General features: G+C 45.9%; 1 protein-coding gene across 3 annotated transcripts in view; it reads left to right on the top strand.

The window, feature by feature from the left end:
• The first annotated feature begins 1,833 nt into the window (after positions 1 to 1,833).
• The window catches only part of C1s (complement C1s), a 20,805-nt gene continuing 14,786 nt past the window's right edge, over positions 1,834 to 7,852 (top strand). Inside the window, exon 1 of one of the 3 annotated variants that reach the window (XM_010611693.3) lies at positions 1,834 to 1,923. The gene's annotated coding sequence lies outside the window, so the exon portion shown is untranslated. Of the gene's footprint in view, positions 1,924 to 7,325; positions 7,485 to 7,852 lie in introns of those variants that run through there. The other 2 variants (XM_010611694.3, XM_010611691.2) reach the window with 2 other exon arrangements.

The raw sequence follows: 7,852 nt of genomic DNA, 5'->3' as shown, positions 1-7,852 counted from the left end.
CCTCGCGCCTACCCCTTTCCTGAGCGTTGTCCCGGCGTCGCCCCGGCCGAACGAGCGCCCCGCCCCTAGCTGCGCCCAGTCTGCCTGCGGTTATCCGGGTCCAGCCGTGCTACCCCCGGGGGTGGCGTAAACACAAGCTCCTGGGGTTTCTCTGAGGATCGAACCCCGGGCCTTCACCCTGGGCCACATCCCCATTTTGTATTTTTAATTTTGAGATGGGATCTTGCTAGATTGTCCAGGCTGGCCCCAGCTTTTTCTGTTTGTTGTTTTGGTTTTTTGAGACTCGCTCTGTGGTTCAGGCTGGCCTTGACCTGTGTAGTCCAGGCTGGCTTCAAACCCAGGCGATCCTCTTGCCTCAGCCTCCAGAGTGCAGGGATTATAGGTGTATGTCACCATGTCCAGTTTGCTGGCTGAAACTCTTTGCTCTTCCCGCCTCAGCCTCCCAGTGCTGAGAAGGATATGCCTATTTAACATTTGCAGTTTTAATGAACAATTAAAATGGCTATCTCACCATCTTATTTCATCTATTTTAAAAATAAATTATCCCATTCCCCCCTCAACTCCTCCCCTCCCAATGTTACCATTTTTTGTTTTGTCTTGGTGTCGGGGATCGAACTTTGCTCCTTGCTCTCGCGAGTCAGGTGGCTGCGGAACCACTGAGCTAAAATCCCTGGCAGTGTTACCATTTTAGTAATGCATTTTCATGATAAAAGTTCAAACAGTAGAGAAACAGGAAACAAAAAAAGCTAGAGCCCCTTTCTTCCCACTGCGTCCCATTCTCACTTCCTAGGGTAACCTTATTTGGAGTACACAGAGGGCCAAGGGCTTGGCACGTGCCCAGGGCTGTGTGGGGCGTGGAGTCAGAGTCCACAGCCAGAGTCAGCACGCACAAATAGCGCCCGTGGGTGCGGGTGCAGCGTCGCCCGCGCTGAAGGCCGCAGCCAAGGCTCAGGAAGGCTTGTGCCCGTGAGTTTCTGAATCAGTGGTCGCTCACGCTTCTGTGACACTTTGTAAGCCGCGTGTCACACTACTGCACTTAATTTGGCCGTGCAACAGGAGGAGACATCTTAGTATGAAGTCCTCTTACAGACACAGTCTGGAGAAACTGAGCAACTTGCTAAATTCTTTTGCCACTAAATTCTTTTTTTTTTTGGGGGGGGGGGTTTATTTTATTTTATTTTTTTGAGACAGGGTCTCACTATGTAGTTGAGACTGACCGGGAACTCACTATGTAGCCCAGGCTGGTCTCGAACTCGTAGCAATCCTCCTGTCTCAGCCTCCCGAGTGCTGGGATTAAAGGCCTGCGCCACCACGCCCGGCTTGCCATTAAATTCTTTTGTCTCACTGTGTCACCCAGGATATCCTTGACCTCATGGCCATCCTGCCTCAGCCTCCCTGGAGCTGGGATTAAGGCGTGTTCCCCTCTCCCAGCCTAAATGGTGGAGAATTTTAAACCCGCTTCTGTCAAATTCCCTACTGTTTTTTTGTTTGTTGTGTTTTTTACAAATTTTATTATTACACAATCAAGCTGATTTTTGTTTAGTATTATTTATTATTTGTTTTTTTGACACAAGGTCTATATATCGGGGATCGAACTTGGGTCCTTGTACTTGCTAGGCAGGCGCTGGAACCACTAGGTTAAATCCCCGGCCCTCTCTGTGTATTTTGAACTTGCCTTGAACTCGATGTGCAGGTCAGGCTGGTCTTCTTTTGGCAGGACAAACATTTTTAAAGAATGAAATATTTCACTTGCACAGAAAAGTAGAGAGTAACAACTCGGCCCCTCCCCCTTAAGCAACAAACATCTCATTTGCGGCTGGCACTTCCCCTTTCTGTGGGCGAATCAGTGGGATCACAGCACATCTGTACCCTGTGCGTACAGATCGTTCCCGTCAGCACTGAGAGATCCGTCCTCACGCACAGGTAGGCAGACAGAGGGAGCGATGCAGATTACAGAGCCAGCTTCACTGAGTCAGACACCGCATGGCTGACTTGGGTTTTATCAAGTGTCTTGTTCCCCTTTTTCTCTTTTGGGGTGCTGGGGATTGAACCCAAGGTCTTGCACGTACTTATGACTGGTATTTATGAACCCATTGTCTATTTTGAAACTTTACATAACTATGTTATAAAAAATGTATATTACAATGAATTGATTATTTGTGTTTTGTTTTGTTTTGTTTGAACTGAGGATTGAACCCAAGGCCTTTGCACTGAACTACGTGCCCAGCCCCTGTTTAAAATTTTTAATTTTAGTTTTTTTATTTTAAGACAGGATCTCGATAGGTTGTACAGGTTGGGCTTGACCTTTTGATCCTCTTGCATCAGCCTCCCAGGGTAATATTTTATGCTTGTCTTTTTTTTTTGGTACGGGGGATTGAACTTGGGTCCTTGGGCTTGTGAGGCAGGCAGCAGCACCACTGAACTACACCCCTGGCCACATGCTTGCCGTTTTTATTGCGATCTACTCAGAGTCTTACATGTAGCTCTAATCCATTCCTTCTAACTGGGTTATAACATTTCATGCTCTGAGCCAGGCATGGTGATGCACACCTATAATCTGAGCACTTGGGTGGCTGAGGCAGGAGGGTACTGTGAGTTTGAGGTCAGCCTGGGATACACAGCGTTCAAGGCCAGCATGAATTAGTGAGACCCTGTCTCAAACCAACCAACCACAACCGCATTCTACCCATGGTATGGCTATGATTAGATCACAACTAACTGCCTGTGAGAGGGTTACTTTCCACTGAAGAATAGTTGTTATTTATTTATTTGTTGACAGTACCAGGGATCAAACTCAGGACCTTGCACTTGCCAGGCAGGTGCAGGGCCACTGAGCTGCATCTCTGGCCCTGTTTTCTATTTATTTATTTTGTCTTACGGGCGTTGCAGCAGTGGATGTTCTCTTTTAAGCAACAGTGAGAGTTCTAGGACTATGACTTCCACACTTTAAAAAAACCCAGTTATCTGGGGTCTACTGTAAAAAACCATAATGCTACCCAGTATACATACATGTTCACATAGCACATAACAATTTGTATATTACACATGCACATATATGTACTACATACTACCATACTACATGTGTGTTCTTGGATAATTTGTATTCTGATTTCATTTCATTAAGAAAATTAGCTGGGCCAGGGATTCAGCTCAGTGGTTCCACCACTTGCCTTGCAAGCACAAGGTCCCAAGTTTGATCTGTGGTATAAAAAAAAAGGAAGAAAATTAGCTGATACTGTGATAAAAATACCATAGCACTGACAAAAAAACAGACCCAAGGATCAGTGGAACAGATCAGAAGATACAGAAACAACTCCAGACACACTCAGACACCTTATCTTTGACAAAGGAGCCAAACAACTTAACTAGAGTAAAAATGGCCTCTTTAATAAATGGTGCTGGAAAAGTGGCTTTCCACATGCTGAAGATTAAAGCTAAACCCCTATCTTTCACCATGCACTAAACGAAAGTCAAAATGGATCAGAGGTCTAAATATGAAGATATTGGTATAGGCAAAGACTTTATGAACAAAACTCCGATTGCATAGGAAATATCACAAAATCAACAACTGGGATCTCATCTTATTGCAAAGTTTTTGCACAGCAAGAGAAACCACTGATAGAATGAAGAAAACCCACAGTGTGAGCAAATTTTTTTGGTGAGCTGTTCCTCAGACAAAGGATTAATATCTAGAATATATAGAGTACTAAAAAAAAAATCATACCTCCCAGATTTAAAGACCCAATCCAAAAATGGGCATTGGAAATGAACAGACATTTCTCAGATGAAGAAATAGAAAAGGCAAATAAATATATGAAAAAATGTTCAATATCACTGGTCATTTGAGAGATGCAGATGAAAACAACACTGAGATTCCATCTCACCCCAGAAAGAATGGCTGCTGTCAGGAAATCAACCAATAACAGATGCTGGTGGGGCTGTGGGGAGAAAGGAACCCTGCTCCACTGTTGGTAGGAGTGTAGACCTGGGAAACCACTGTGGAAATCAGTGTGGAGATTCTTCAAAGAACTAAAACTGGTGGTTCCATTTGACCCAGCTACTCCTCTTCTTGGTATCTTCCAGAAAGAATTGAAAGCATCCTACCACAGTGATAGATGCACACCCATGTTTATAGCAGCACAGTTTGTAAAAGCTAAATCTTGGGAACAGCCAAAGTGCCCAACAACCGATGAATGGATAGAGAAGATGTGTTTTGCTGTTGTTGTTGTTGTTATTGTTTTAAACAGTGGAGTACTACTCTATCATAAAGGATGCACTAGACATTTGTAGCTAAATGGATGGACCTTGAGACCATACTCTCAAGTGAAATAAATAGGACACATGTGTAAATACCAAATAGTTTCTCTGGTGTGAGAATCTGAAAGTGGCAATAAGGACTAAAATGTGCAATAAGAGGGCTGGGGATTTAGCTCAGGGGTTCCACCGCCTGCCTCACAAACACAAGGATCGGAGTTCGATCCCTGGTACCAAAAACAAAAACAAAAAATGTATAATAAGTATTGAGAAATGAGAAGAAAATGTTCAAATGAGAAGGGGAACAAGTGAGGGGAGGGGGAAAGAAAGGAAGAGACAAAAAAGTGAAAATGGAAACAAAGCTTTTGTACATAGGTTGAGGGGAGGGGAATGGGAAACAGGGAAGGTTCAGGGTATATCACGAACAGATGCAAATTCCCTATGATGAGTGTTGTCACTGTGTATATCTAGAAAGTATCAATAAATATTTTTCTTTGAAGGAAAGAAGAGAAAGAAAGGAAGCAAGAAAGAGAGAAAGAAAAAAACTAATGAAATGGATGTGGTGGTGAATGCTTGTAATCTCAGAACTCTGGGAGGCTGAGGCAGGAGGATGGAAAGTTCCAGTCCAGTGTGGGCAATTTAGCAAGACCCTGTCTTAAAATATAAGATGGAGAAAGGGCCAGGTATGCAGCTCAGTGTGAAGGATCTGGGTTCAGCCCTTAGTACCCCATCCCGGAAAAGCTTGCTGCCCAGGATCCACCAACTTAATTGCAGTATTTGCTTGCAGTCTGTGATCCTTAGTCTAGAAAGCAGCACTCTGGAGCCTGTAACCAGGGGAGGATTATAGGTTGGAGGAGATGTGCACTTCAGCATCCGTAGGTTTTGCCAGCTAAGTGTTTGGCTTACTGTTATTTAAGACTCCTGAAGTCTCTGATTTTGCTGTGATAAATGAAATGTACTTGTTAAAGCACCTGTGGTGCTTTAACAGAAGGGCTGGGGTGCAGCTCACATGACTACCCTGGGCACAGCCCTGGGTCCCATTCCCAGCACTGGAGGGAAAGTTTTAAAGGAAAATACAGAAAGTTTTGGCTTTTCTTTTTGTTCTGTGAGCACACGGCACGTCATCCTCTGAGTCCCAGCTGGTGGCACAGGCGCAGCTGCCTTTTCCCCAGTTTCTGGTCTGCCACATCTGCCTCCTTCCTGGTGGGCTGTGGGATGGCTCTGTCTCCAGTCACAGGAGCTGGTGAGCTGGAGGTGAAGACAACGTGGCCCCTGAGTCTATAGTGAACCCTGTTACAGACCCTGGAATGCAAGGAGGAAGAGGAAGCAGCCCTGCCCTTGAGCAGCTGTGCCGCATGGGGAGAGAAAGGAAAAGCTTATGGAACAGCATGGCAGGGTCTTGCTGGATAGTGCAGGCTGGCTTAGACTCTGGCTCCTGAGAGGCTGGGGCTGTAGGCCTTGCACTAACATGTCAGCTTTCTCCTTCTCCTCCTCCTCTTCTTTTTTGGAAGGCCCTGGGGCTGGAACACAGAGCCTTGAACATGCCAGGCAAACACTGAGCTCTACCACTGAGCTATATTCCCAGCCCTTTTAGAAAAACTCCTTAAAAAGAAAAATTCTTATTTTGAGACAACGTTTTGCTAAGTTGCCACGGATGCCAAATACCATCCTTATTTTTACCCATACTTTGAACATCATTAGATCTGCAGGATCCTCAGACCCATTGGCACAGCAGCCTGGACCTGCTGCAGAACCTTTTCTTATTCTTACTCTTTTTTTTTTCAGCTTTAATTGAGTTTATTGGTACTTATTCTTATTCTTATTCAAAACTAGCAGCTTTTTGCGTACCCCTGAGACATGTGCTGGAGTAACACACTCCAGTGAGGATTGTGAAAAACTCACTAGAGGTTATGCCTCCTATTTGCAGGCGAGGTTAGATGTGCTGACTTGTCCTTTATGATAGAAGGGATAGCTCAACATGACCCACACCGCTGGACCCCTTGAAATGTCACTGAAGCAGAAGACCCATTTTAGTTACTTTTCTCCTTGTGGAGACAAAATACACAATACCCTGCAGGACTGAGGATGGTCTGGGTGCAGCGACCTAAATTTAAACTGCCTGCTCGCGTGATCCCCCCAGGCCCTTCTCTGGTCTGTGGCCTGTAGTGACTCCTTGGGCCTGAAGTTACTGTCAGTGTAGAACCAGTGAGTGTCCAGAGCCCCCAAGTTGGCTTTACGTCATTACCACCCCTTCTTCACACTTACTGTCCTTAATTTTTTTTGACCTCGTTAGATTATTTCTTCTGTTAGATCCCTACTTTTCTTATAATTTTTCTAGGTCAAAAAACCTATCCCTCTCCAGTTTCATTGCACAATAAATAAACCAATACTTTGGCAAGCACTGTTGTCTCCAGAGTCCTTGAAAACAGTCCAGATACCCTCTATGTTGAAGGGCAGTGTGTTAGTGAGCTTTCTGTCCCTGTGATAAATACTGGAAATACAACTTATGAGGAATAAAAGAGCCAGGCACGTAATTTCACACTGGGAGACTGAGGCAAGAGGACTGGAAGTTTAAGCCCAGCCCTGGGAAATGTAACCAGACCAAGTTTTGAAAGAAAGAAAGAAACGAAGGAAGAAAGAAAGAAGCAAAGGAAAAGGAAGGAAGGGAGGGAGGGGCTGGGGTGTAGCTCAGTGGGCAGGCCTAGGTTCAGCCCCCGGGTCTCACACATACTCAGACGCACACACACACACGCACACACAGCTGCTTTGACCTCCAGTACCTGTGGCTGGGAGAACCTGGCAGAGGAGGCCTGGGGCAGCTGGAAGCAAAGGAGAGAGGAGGGGGTCACCTCCAAGGGCCCATCCTTGACCTGACTCCCCTGGGCCTCACCTTCTGCAGGTTCTGCCCCTCCCTGTAGTGCCGCAGGTGGAAGGCAAGCCTTTAACACAGGGGCGTCTGGGGCCCAATCCAGACCCAAATTGACAGGTGGGCGTCTCCTCCCAGTGCGCCTTCCAGAGTCACCTTCTGCGCATGCTCGAGCGCTGTTGACGCCTCCGGCTTTAATTTGCGAGCGCCTGGCTGGGTCGGCGTAGGGAGCGCTGGGTCGGCAAATTCCATTCTCCGTTCAGGACCAAGGAAGAAAGGGCGGCAGGTCTGACCTTGAATTCAAGTGGTTTGTTCAAGGCTTGCCAGTGGGAAATTCTCCAGAAATTCCTGGTTGCGTTTCAAGGTGACATGGTTGTTGTCGGTGTGTTCGCTGATACCGCCATACCCTTCTGCTCACCCTGATTTGGTATTGAAATTAAAAAGGGGAGGAGGAGCTGGAACCGGTCCACGGGCAGCAGACTTTATGAGGGCCTCTGCCTGAAGAACTCTCAGGAACCACTGTAGCTCCAGAATAAGTTCTAAGGATATATCTATATCTATATTTTTTGAGACAAACTCTTGCTATGGAGTTCAGGCTGGCCAAACTCCCTATATAGATAACTCTGGTTGGCCTCAAACTCATGGCAATGCTCCTGCCTCAGCCTCCTGAGTGCTGGGATTAGAGGCATGTGCCACCATGCCTGGCTTTTTTTTTTTTTTTTTTTTTTTTTT

The sequence above is a fragment of the Fukomys damarensis genome, unplaced genomic scaffold (assembly GCF_012274545.1).
Source record: "Fukomys damarensis isolate Sample0158 unplaced genomic scaffold, DMR_v1.0_HiC HiC_scaffold_19, whole genome shotgun sequence".
NCBI lineage: Eukaryota > Metazoa > Chordata > Mammalia > Rodentia > Bathyergidae > Fukomys > Fukomys damarensis.
This window is presented reverse-complemented; position numbering and strand designations above follow the sequence as displayed.